This window comes from Rhipicephalus microplus, unplaced genomic scaffold (assembly GCF_043290135.1).
Source record: "Rhipicephalus microplus isolate Deutch F79 unplaced genomic scaffold, USDA_Rmic scaffold_134, whole genome shotgun sequence".
In the NCBI taxonomy this organism is placed as follows: domain Eukaryota; kingdom Metazoa; phylum Arthropoda; class Arachnida; order Ixodida; family Ixodidae; genus Rhipicephalus; species Rhipicephalus microplus.
Genome location: NW_027464706.1, coordinates 577,501 through 590,000, shown reverse-complemented (window position 1 = coordinate 590,000; position 12,500 = coordinate 577,501). Strand labels below are relative to the sequence as shown.

Sequence of the window (12,500 nt, the reverse complement as noted above, 5' to 3'; positions counted from 1 at the left end):
GGACCCGTAGGTATCGTTGTGTGCTCGCTCTCATTGGCCCGCCTAACCAGAAAATGCCTGCGGTACACCCATTTGGATAAGAGTGCACGCAGATGCGGGCCTCGACGGCTACACATTTCCTCGGGCGGCCGCCTCCCGGCCTCCGTGGAGCGCGGGATGCACGGTCCCATCGACAAGCCTCTCCCGTTTTTACCGTGGCGTCGCGGTTCACCACGGCGGGCGGGTCGGTCTCCTCCGCATAAAAAGGGGGACCCCCGCTTTTTGTTCCACGAAATCGCACAAGCTTTTTTCGCATCCACGGTTTGCCACCGCACACCAAAATGCCGATCCGGCTGCCTACTTTAGCCAACAGGTGGAGCCAGGCGCGCCGTACTTGCGCGGCACTTCCCACGTCCACCGAAGTCGGTGCCAAGGACCACTTTCGGCGCCGGAGCCGCGTACGAGCCTACTCGAGGCGGAAGAACGAAGCCAGCAAGGGCCTGGCCGCAAGTGCGTTCAATTGTCGGGACGTCCAAGTCCCTCGTTCTTCCGTGCTTCCTCTTTCGGCAAGTCGTTGCGGCACCTTCCCAAAGCGCGCAGACCCGCTAATCGCGACGAGCGCGACGTGGCCGTGCCGCCTTTCCCTCGGCAGCAAGCAAAACGCCTGGCAACGTCGACGCTCCCCTAACCGCGATCTCGCACCGTGTTTCGTGTGGCGAATTCAAAAGCCGGCCGGCGCTGCTGCAACCATTACGGTCGGTACGCATACGCCGCGGAGGGCGGGACGGTCATCGGAGCGTGCGGTTCCTCCATCGAGTACTGCGCACCTCGGCCGTCGCATCGCCGTGCCATGACCGGCCGCGCGTCAACGCGAACCGGTGCCAGCGAGATCCCTCGCCTGCAAGAACCGACCGGCAGCCTCCGTCACCCGAGGACGCGGAGGCGCTTGCCGCGGACGGCGGGACGGTATGCACTGGTGCACAGCGGACCCGTCACATCGCCAGTTCCTTGACCGACCGCCGACGCTTGTGCCGTTCCTCTCGTACTTGGCAGTCGCCGCGCGATTGTCGGGTCTCGTTCTTGCACGCTCGAACGGTCGGGAGGGCACTCGGCTGGCGTTTCGGGAACGCGCAGCCTCGCCTTCTACCGACGTAACCACGACTCGCCGTTCGCGCTCCGCCGCTCCTGTTTACAGTACTAGGCGGTCCCGCAGCGGTCGGGTCGCGCATTTCGAGCGCTTCGAGCCACGGTGCAGTGGCGGGTCGAAAGCCGACCTATGAGTGCGTTGCGCCGTTTGTACCCGCGTCCGCCACCTGGCCGACCGTCCAAGGTCGCGGTGTTGGCGTCCGCTGGGCGCAACAATTTGTCACGGGGTGCCGCTCCACATTCAGGCAGCCCCGTGGGGAAAAGCCGACCCCGCGTCCAAACGGGGTCAGCGGCAGAAAGTGTCGGGCGCAGACGCAGCTGAGGCGCTCACCCTTCACAATCCGTTAATGATCCTTCCGCAGGTTCACCTACGGAAACCTTGTTACGACTTTTACTTCCTCTAAATGATCAAGTTTGGTCATCTTTCCAACAGACCGGCGCAACCGAAAGGCCGCGCCGGACATCGGTCCGAAGACCTCACTAAATCATTCAATCGGTAGTAGCGACGGGCGGTGTGTACAAAGGGCAGGGACGTAATCAACGCGAGCTTATGACTCGCGCTTACTGGGAATTCCTCGTTCAAGGGGAACAATTGCAAGCCCCTATCCCAATCACGAAAGAAGTTCCACGGGTTACCCAGTCTTTTCAGACAGGGATAAAGACACGCTGCTTCCTTCAGTGTAGCGCGCGTGCGGCCCCGGACATCTAAGGGCATCACAGACCTGTTATTGCTCTGTTTCGTGCGGCTAGGAGCCGCTTGTCCCTCTAAGAAGGTTGTAAGGTGCTGGGAACCCCGCACCTATTTAATAGGCTAGAGTCTCGTTCGTTATCGGAATTAACCAGACAAATCGCTCCACCAACTAAGAACGGCCATGCACCACCATCCACCGAATCAAGAAAGAGCTCTCAATCTGTCAATCCTCCCAGTGTCCGGGCCGGGTAAGTTTTCCCGTGTTGAGTCAAATTAAGCCGCAGGCTCCACTCCTGGTGGTGCCCTTCCGTCAATTCCTTTAAGTTTCAGCTTTGCAACCATACTTCCCCCGGAACCCAAATACTTTGGTTTCCCGGAAGCTGCCCGCCGAGTCATTTGAGTAACTCAGGCGGATCGCTGGTTGGCATCGTTTATGGTCAGAACTAGGGCGGTATCTGATCGCCTTCGAACCTCTGACTTTCGTTCTTGATCAATGAAAACATTCTTGGCAAATGCTTTCGCAGTAGTTCGTCTTGCGACGGTCCAAGAATTTCACCTCTAGCGCCGCAATACGAATGCCCCCGTCCGTCCCTCTTAATCATTACCTCGTATTCCAAAAACCAACAGAACAGAAACGAGGTCTTGTTCTATTATTCCATGCAAGTTTATTCAGGCGACTCGCCTGCGTTGAGCACTCTAATTTTTTCAAAGTAAAAGCACCGGCCATCTCGAGGCACACAATGAAGTGCACCAAGAAAGAACCGGCATGATGTTCAGTCCGAGCCGTCGCATCGGGTAGATGCACTACTCGTCTGGAACTGAGATCCAACTACGAGCTTTTTAACCGCAGCAGCTTTAGTATACGCTATTGGAGCTGGAATTACCGCGGCTGCTGGCACCAGACTTGCCCTCCAATTGATCCTCGTTAAAGGATTTAGAGTGTACTCATTTCAATTACGGGGCCTCAAAAGAGTCCCGTATTGTTATTTTTCGTCACTACCTCCCCGTGCCGGGAGTGGGTAATTTGCGCGCCTGCTGCCTTCCTTGGATGTGGTAGCCGTTTCTCAGGCTCCCTCTCCGGAATCGAACCCTGATTCTCCGTTACCCGTAACAACCATGGTAAGCAAGTAACCTACCATCGAAAGTTGATAAGGCAGACACTTGAAAGAAACGTCGCCGGCTCGTGGCCATGCGATCAGCACAAAGTTATCCAGAGTCACCACACAATACGGGCCGAAACCCGATCGATCTTGGTCTAATAAAAGCACCCGTTACCCAAAGGGCTCCAGGCTCACTGCATGTATTAGCTCTAGAATTGCCACAGTTATCCAAGTAGGAAGAAACGATCTAAGGAACCATAACTGATTTAATGAGCCATTCGCGGTTTCGCCTTATTTCGGCATGTACTTAGACATGCATGGCTTAATCTTTGAGACAAGCATATGATTACTGGCAGGATCAACCAGGTAATCGTTCGACTGCGCGTCCGTCCTCGCCCTCGGCGGGCCGGACGCAGTCTGTGTGCGGCGGAGGCCACCTTCAGGCGCCCCAACACGCTTATTTTGCACTCCGAGATGACGGCGTTCGAGCTCGCTACGGCACAACCTTCCCGAAAGACGAGTGGGAGCCGTGCGGCAAGAAGCACGTTCATGCTCGCTCTTTTTCGTTGCATCGACTCGGTCGCGCCGTGCGGGTTGCCCAAGCCCGCTGCACTGTCGGTGGACCGGCCGGAACTAGCAACGGAGCCGAGACTGCAAAGCCGCCAGACGACGGGTCACGCCCGCGTCTTCGGCGCTTTCGCATCTGAATCGCCCGAGGACGACACGGAACACACCTCGATATCGTGGTAAAACGGCACCGTCCGACAACCAGCCCCTAACGCATCAAGCGGATGAGGCTGCAGACGACTGCCGTGGATTCCCCTGGAGCAGACCCGAGGACACGCTTGACGAGGCCGAAGCCCGCCGCATATCAGACACCCGGTCGCTTTCGCGTACGCCGCTCACGAGAACCCCCACATAATAGCAGCGATAAGTACCCAGACCTCCTTGGGCCCTAATACGAGCGTACTCGAGAAAATTTCACCGCGGGTGTGCCCCGAAACGTGTGGCATGTTGAGCGTGCCACAAGTCTACGTCGCTCTCAAACCCGCCGAGGTCGTAGAATTTGCGACCCTACTCACGAAATTCCCACCGAGGATACGGCCGCAAACGTACCGCACCTTGGGTAGGCCACGAGTTTGTGCAACACTACGCTGACGGCACAGCACCGAGGTCGTGCGCGCACGCACGGGAAAATTCCGCCGCGGTTTCTGCCGAAAACGTGAGGCACCACGACTCTCCGCAAGTTCGCGTCGACTGCGAAAGACCGAAGTCGTGAACGACGTGTCCGCTACTCGCCGCCGACACGCTGGACACCAAACGTACAACGACTCGACGGCGTCGTAGAGGCCCACGACGCGGTTTTCCTTAACGACGTCTCGGCGTGGCACCGACAGGTTAGAACGGCCGACCAACGTTCCCTGTCCGCCGTTCGGCTCAGTCGAAGGGCTCGGCGACTTCGGCAACGCTGCGAAGCCGCACGGTGACGCACGCCATGTCCCCATTTTTTTTTTTCTTTCTGCGTCTGCCGGGGTGCCCCTATAATAGCAGCGATAAGCACCCAGACCGCCGTGGGTCGCTCGCCCCGGCTGACGTGGTTTTTCGTACTCCTGCGGCGGTCGCCGTCAAGCACGTCCAAATACGCTACTTTCGTGGGCGCATTCACGCTCTTTCGCTTCGCCGGAGTGCCAGCACTCACTCTGCCAAAAACGGCGAACATCCGAGCGGCGGTTCCCACTTTTGCGTCGGCGTCGCAAACCCCGCCCCGGCAGACGAGGTTTGCCGTACTCGTGCGACGGTGGCCGGCGGGCACGTCGAAAGACGCCGATATCGTGCGCGAATTGGCGCACCTTGGCTTCACCGGAGTGCCGCCACTGACTCCTCCAAAAACGGCGAAGATCCGAGCGGCGCTTCCCACTTTCGCATCGGCGTCCCGAACTCCGCCCCGGCTGACGCGGTTTACCGTACTCGTGCGACGGTCGCCGGCGAGCACGTGGAAAGACGCCGATATCGTGCCCGAATCGGCTCCGTTCGGCTTCGCCGGAGTGCCAGCACTGGCTCGGCGAAAGACGACGAACATCCGAGCGACGGTTCTCACTATTGCGTACGCGTCGCAAACCCCGCCCCGGCAGACGCACTTTGCCGTACTCGTGCGACGGTCGCCGGCGAGCACGTAGAAAGACGCCGATATCGTGCCGGAATCGGCCCCGTTTGGCTTCGCCGGAGTGCCAGCACTCACTCGGCCACAAACGGCGAACATCCGAGCGGCGGTTCCCACTTAGCCGTCGGCGTCCCGAACTCCGCCCCGGCAGACGCGGTTGCCGAGCTCGTGCGACTAGCGACCGCGAAGCCGTCTCGCGACGCCGCTTTCGTGCGCGGCTCCCACTGCGACCTGGGTCACCCGAGGTCGACGAGCAAAAAAGAATGTCGAAAAAAATTTTTTTTTTTTTTTGCGTCTGCCGGGGTGCCCCTATAATAGCAGCGATAAGCACCCAGACCGCCATGGGTCGCTCGCCCCGGCTGACGTGGTTTTTCGTTTTCCTGCGGTGGTCGTCGTCAAGCACGTCCAAACACGCCACTTTCGTGGGCGCATTCGCGATCTTTCGCTTCGCCGGAGTGCCAGCACTCACTCTGCCAAAAACGGCGAACATCCGAGCGGCGGTTCCCACTTTTGCGTCGGCGTCGCAAACCCCGCCCCGGCAGACGAGGTTTGCCGTACTCGTGCGACGGTGGCCGGCGGGCACGTCGAAAGACGCCGATATCGTGCGCGAATTGGCGCACCTTGGCTTCACCGGAGTGCCGCCACTGACTCCTCCAAAAACGGCGAAGATCCGAGCGGCGCTTCCCACTTTCGCATCGGCGTCCCGAACTCCGCCCCGGCTGACGCGGTTTACCGTACTCGTGCGACGGTCGCCGGCGAGCACGTGGAAAGACGCCGATATCGTGCCCGAATCGGCTCCGTTCGGCTTCGCCGGATTGCCAGCACTGGCTCGGCGAAAGACGACGAACATCCGAGCGACGGTTCTCACTATTGCGTACGCGTCGCAAACCCCGCCCCGGCAGACGCACTTTGCCGTACTCGTGCGACGGTCGCCGGCGAGCACGTAGAAAGACGCCGATATCGTGCCGGAATCGGCCCCGTTTGGCTTCGCCGGAGTGCCAGCACTCACTCGGCCACAAACGGCGAACATCCGAGCGGCGGTTCCCACTTAGCCGTCGGCGTCCCGAACTCCGCCCCGGCAGACGCGGTTGCCGAGCTCGTGCGACTAGCGACCGCGAAGCCGTCTCGCGACGCCGCTTTCGTGCGCGGCTCCCACTGCGACCTGGGTCACCCGAGGTCGACGAGCAAAAAAGAATGTCGAAAAAAATTTTTTTTTTTTTTTTTGCGTCTGCCGGGGTGCCCCTATAATAGCAGCGATAAGCACCCAGACCGCCATGGGTCGCTCGCCCCGGCTGACGTGGTTTTTCGTTTTCCTGCGGTGGTCGTCGTCAAGCACGTCCAAACACGCCACTTTCGTGGGCGCATTCGCGCTCTTTCGCTTCGCCGGAGTGCCAGCACTCACTCTGCCAAAAACGGCGAACATCCTAGTGGCGGTTCCCACTTTTGCGTCGGCGTCGCCAACCCCGCCCCGGCATACGCGGTTTGCCGTACTCGTGCGGCGGTGGCCGGCGGGCACGTCGAAAGACACCGATATCGTGCGCGAGTCGATGCTTCTTGGTCTCGCAGGAGGGCCGCCACTCACTCCTGCAAAAACGGCGAAGATCCGAGCGGCGCTTCCCACTTTTTCGTCGGCGTCGCAAACCTCGCCCCGGCAGACGCGCTTTGCCGTACTCGTGCGACGGTCGCCGGCGAGCACGTCGAAATACGCCGATATCGTGCCCGAATCGGCCCCGTTTCGCTTCGCCGGAGTGCCAGCACTCGCTCGGCCAAAGACGACGAACATCCGAGCGACGGTTCCCACTATTGCGTACGCGTCGCGAACCCCGCCCCGGCAGACGCGGTTTGCCGTACTCGTGCGGCGGTGGCCGGCGGGCACGTCGAAAGACGCCGATATCGTGCACGAATTGGCGCTCCTTGGCTTCACCGGAGTGCCAGCACTCACTCGGCCAAAAACGGCGAACATCCGAGCAGCGGTACCCACTTAGCCGTCGGCATCCCGAACTCCGCGCCGGCTGACGCGGTTGCCGAGCTCGTGCGACTAGCGACCGCGAACGCGTCTCGCGACGCCGCTTTCGTGCGCGGCTCCCATTGCGACCTGGGTTACCCGAGCTCGACCAGCAAAAAAGAAGGTCGAAAATTTTTTTTTTTTTTCTGCGTCTGCCGGGGTGCCCCTATAATAGCAGCGATAAGCACCCAGACCGCCGTGTGTCGCTCGCCCCGGCTGACGTGGTTTTTCGTACTCCTGCAGCGGTCGCCGTCACGCACGTCCAAATACGCCACTTTCGTGGGCGCATTCGCGCTCTTTCGCGTCGCCGGAGTGCCAGCACTCACTCTGCCAAAAACGGCCAACATCCGAGCGGCGGTTCCCACTTTTGCGTCGGCGTCGTAAACCCCGCCCCGGCAGACGCGGTTTGCCCTACTCGTGCGACGGTCGCCGGCGAGCGCGTCGAAAGACGCCGATATCGTGCGCTAATTGGCGCTCCTTGGCTTCTCCGGAGTGCCGCCACTCACTCCTCCAAAAACGGCGAAGATCCGAGCGGCGTTCTCCACTTTCGCATCGGCGTCCCGAACTCCGCCCGGGCTGACGCGGTTTACCGTACTCGTGCGACGGTCGCCGGCGGGCACGTCGAAAGACGCCGATATCGTGCCGTAATCGGCCCCGTTTGGCTTCGCCCGTGTGCCAGCACTCACTCGGCCAAAAACGGCGAACATCCGAGCAGCGTTTCCCACTTTCGCATCGGCGTCCCGAAGCCCGCCCCGGCAGACGCGGTTTGCCCTACTCGAGCGACGGTCGCCGGCGATCACGTCGAAAGGCGCCGAATTCGTGCACGAATCGATGCTTCTTGGTCTCGCAGGAGGGCCGCCACTCACTCCTGCAAAAACGGCGAAGATCCGAGTTGCGCTTCCCACTTTTTCGTCGGCGTCCCGAACTACGCCCCGGCTGACGCGGTTTACCGTACTCGTGCGACGGTCGCCGGCGGGCACTTCAAAATACGCCGATTTCGTGGGCGCATTCACGCTGTTTCGCTTCCCCGGAGTGCCAACACTCACTCTGCCGAAAGCGGCGATCATCCGAGCGGCGGTTCCCACTTTTGCGTCGGCTTCGCAAACGGCGCCCCGGCAGACGCGCTCGTGCGACGTACTCGTGCGACGGTCGCCGGCGAGCACGTCGAAAGACGCCGATATCGTGCTCGAATCGACCCCGTTTCGCTTCGCCGGAGTGCTGCCAGTCACGGCGCAGAAAACGGCGAACAAGTGTTTTTTTTTTTTTTTTCCTAGAATTTGTGTTATAGAAGGCACATTTGATATCGGACGATAATTTTCAACTTTATCACGCGCACCGATTTTCGTGTAGAGGTTTGCAAGTTTATGGGAATTTCTCCACTTGGAATAATGCGATTTAGTAGTACTACGAGAACTTCATGGATGTACTCAAGGGTACGGGGCAAGTCAGTTACGTCAACACCTGCAGATTTTTTACACTTCAAACTGAAAATTGTTGGTTGTGAGTCCTCGTGTGATATTAAAGGCCGATTCGCTAACACATAGAACAAAGAAAGAAAGGAAGAAAAAACGCCCGCGCTCGCTCAAGAAACCTGGGTTCGCAACAAGTGGCAACAACAAGCAACCGAGCGAGTGCGCCAAAACCCGTGGCGGCCGAACAAACGCGAAGTCCCAACCGCGTCAGCCGGGGCGGCACGGGACAGGAAAAATCACTTCAGCCGGGGCGGCGGGGCACCGAATAAACCTCGTCACCTCGTCGCAGGATAAAAGAGGAAACAAAAAGTCTAAACAGCGTCTGCTGGAGCGAATGCGTAATAAAACAACAACAACAACAAAAAAAAAAACACCCGCGCTCAAGAAGTCTGCAATCACCACAAAAGGCGACTGTGACCGAGCAGCGTCAGCCGGGGCCGTGCGGAAACGGAAAAACCGCGACTACCGGGGCGTCGAGGCACCGAAAAATCCACTTCAGCCGCGGCGAAAAAAAAAACAAAAAGAAAGACGGAGGGGGGGGGGGGGAACCACGTCTGCCGGGGCGAAGGAAAAAAAAAAAACGCGTCTGCCGGGGCGAGCCCGGGTGCGGCACCACCGGGAAAACTGTGGCAAACAGACATGGCGATCGAGTGAGTGGGCCGCCAGCCAGGCTCAGCCAAAAAGTGCAAAGTCCGAACTGCGTCAGCCGGGGCGGCAAAAACCACGTCAGCCGGGGCGGCGCAAAAAACCGCGTCTGCCGGGGCGGCACGAAACCGCGTCAGCCGGGGCGGCGCGAAAACTGCGTCAGCCGGGGCGAAAGAAAAAAAAAAAAAAAACGCGTCTGCCGGGGCGAGCCCGGGTGCGGCACCACCGGGAAAACTGTGGCAAACAGACATGGCGATCGAGTGAGTGGGCCGCCAGCCAGGCACAGCCGAAAAGTGCAAAGTCCGAACCGTGTCAGCCGGGGCGGCAAAAAACCGCGTCAGCCGGGGCGGCGCAAAAAACCGCGTCTGCCGGGGCGGCACGAAACCGCGTCAGCCGGGGCGGCGCGAAAACTGCGTCAGCCGGGGCGAGCCCGGGTGCGGCACCACCGGGAAAACTGTGGCAAACAGACATGGCGATCGAGTGAGTGGGCCGCCAGCCAGGCTCAGCCAAAAAGTGCCAAGTCCGAACTGCGTCAGCCGGGGCGGCAAAAAACCGCGTCAGCCGGGGCGGCGCAAAAAACCGCGTCTGCCGGGGCGGCGCGAAAACCGCGTCTGCCGGGGCGGCGCGAAAACTGCGTCAGCCGGGGCGAAAGAAAAAAAAAAACGCGTCTGCCGGGGCGAGCCCGGGTGCGGCACCACCGGGAAAACTGTGGCAAACAGACATGGCGATCGAGTGAGTGGGCCGCCAGCAAGGCTCAGCCAAAAAGTGCTAAGTCCGAACTGCGTCAGCTGGGGCGGCAAAAAACCGCGTCTGCCGGGGCGGCACGAAACCGCGTCAGCCGGGGCGGCGCGAAAACCGCGTCTGCCGGGGCGGCACGAAACCGCGTCAGCCGGGGCGGCGCGAAAACTGCGTCAGCCGGGGCGAGCCCGGGTGCGGCACCACCGGGAAAACTGTGGCAAACAGACATGGCGATCGAGTGAGTGGGCCGCCAGCCAGGCACAGCCGAAAAGTGCTAAGTCCGAACTGCGTCAGCCGGGGCGGCAAAAACCGCGTCAGCCGGGGCGGCGCGAAAACCGCGTCTGCCGGGGCGGCACGAAACCGCGTCAGCCGGGGCGGCGCGAAAACTGCGTCAGCCGGGGCGAGCCCGGGTGCGGCACCACCGGGAAAACTGTGGCTAACAGACATGGCGATCGAGTGAGTGGGCCACCAGCCAGGCTCAGCCAAAAAGTGCTAAGTCCGAACTGCGTCAGCCGGGGCGGCAAAAACCGCGTCAGCCGGGGCGGCGCAAAAAACCGCGTCTGCCGGGGCGGCACGAAACCGCGTCAGCCGGGGCGGCGCGAAAACTGCGTCAGCCGGGGCGAAAGAAAAAAAAAAAACGCGTCTGCCGGGGCGAGCCCGGGTGCGGCACCACCGGGAAAACTGTGGCAAACAGACATGGCGATCGAGTGAGTGGGCCGCCAGCCAGGCACAGCCGAAAAGTGCCAAGTCCGAACTGCGTCAGCCGGGGCGGCAAAAAACCGCGTCAGCCGGGGCGGCGCAAAAAACCGCGTCTGCCGGGGCGGCACGAAACCGCGTCAGCCGGGGCGGCGCGAAAACTGCGTCAGCCGGGGCGAGCCCGGGTGCGGCACCACCGGGAAAACTGTGGCAAACAGACATGGCGATCGAGTGAGTGGGCCGCCAGCCAGGCTCAGCCAAAAAGTGCCAAGTCCGAACTGCGTCAGCCGGGGCGGCGCAAAAAACCGCGTCTGCCGGGGCGGCGCGAAAACCGCGTCTGCCGGGGCGGCGCGAAAACTGCGTCAGCCGGGGCGAAAGAAAAAAAAAACGCGTCTGCCGGGGCGAGCCCGGGTGCGGCACCACCGGGAAAACTGTGGCAAACAGACATGGCGATCGAGTGAGTGGGCCGCCAGCAAGGCTCAGCCAAAAAGTGCCAAGTCCGAACTGCGTCAGCCGGGGCGGCAAAAAACCGCGTCTGCCGGGGCGGCACGAAACCGCGTCAGCCGGGGCGGCGCGAAAACCGCGTCTGCCGGGGCGGCACGAAACCGCGTCAGCCGGGGCGAGCCCGGGTGCGGCACCACCGGGAAAACTGTGGCAAACAGACATGGCGATCGAGTGAGTGGGCCGCCAGCCAGGCACAGCCGAAAAGTGCTAAGTCCGAACTGCGTCAGCCGGGGCGGCAAAAACCGCGTCAGCCGGGGCGGCGCAAAAACCGCGTCTGCCGGGGCGAATGCAAAAAAAACAAAGAAAAAAGCCCGCGCTTAATCAAAAGAAAACAAAGAAAAAAGCTTGCGCTTAATCAAAAGAAAACAAACAAAAAAAGTTCGCGCTTAAGCCTGGCGGTGGAACCACCGGGGCAAACAGACCTGGCGATCGAGTGAGTGGGCCGCCAGCCGGGGTGAGCCAAAAAGTGCAAAGTCGGAACCGCGTCAGCCGGGGCGGCGCGAAAACCGCGTCAGCCGGGGCGGCGCAAAAACTGCGTCAGCCGGGGCGGCACGGAAAAACGAAAACCGCGTCAGCCGGGGCGGCACGGAAAAACGAAAACCACGTCAGCCGGGGCGACATCAAAATGAGGAAAAAAAAAAAAAACTGCCTTAGGACACCTGCGTACACTTTCATGCGTTTGGGCATATCTCTCTGTAACACGCGCGCCCCTCGTTACGCGCGGCACTCTGTTTTCTCCGACACCCATATTTCGGCGGCATGTGGCACGCGCGCCCGTCCCTACGCACGGCACACCGCAGTGCTTTCTCGATATTTTTCTTTTCCTCCAACACCGTCATCTATAGGCTTTTAGTGACCTGTTGCTCGTGGCAAAAGTTCGCTAGCTCTGACACCTCTTGCATGCGCACCGTTTTTGCGCACGGTGCTATGCCGCAAAGCACGGCAGTCGCATGCGTTTCTCTCAGGCACCTCTTTTTTGACACAACGCTGTGGTGCTTAGAAACACACCCGCCGCTTTTGCGCACAGAACTCCACCGTACAGCACGGTAGTCACGTTTGTTCCACACGAACAGCAGTGTGCATCGTGCTACGACACTTTGAAAGCTTTTTCTTCCGAGTCTCGACCGCGCTGTTCCTTTCGTACTTGGCGCGGTTTTGGGACCAGCTTTGTTTTAAACCCCTACTGCGCGCCGTTCCTTTCGTACTTGGCGCGGTTCAGGGTTTGTTTCGAGCCCTTAGCCGCGCTGTTCCCTCCGTACTTGGCGCGGTTTAGGGTCGAGCTTTGTCTCGAGCCCTCTCCGCGCCGTTCCTTCCGTACTTGGCGCGGTTTAGGGTTTGTTTCGAGCCCTTAGCCGCGCTGTTC

At 60.5% G+C, this 12,500-nt stretch overlaps 1 non-coding gene across 1 annotated transcript; it reads right to left on the bottom strand.

The window, feature by feature from the left end:
- Positions 1 to 1,470: 1,470 nt before the first annotated feature.
- On the bottom strand, positions 1,471 to 3,285 carry LOC142790941 (small subunit ribosomal RNA). Its single transcript, XR_012889878.1, has one exon. It is a non-coding gene; the product is annotated as a small subunit ribosomal RNA (ribosomal RNA).
- Between the last annotated feature and the right edge of the window lie 9,215 nt (positions 3,286 to 12,500).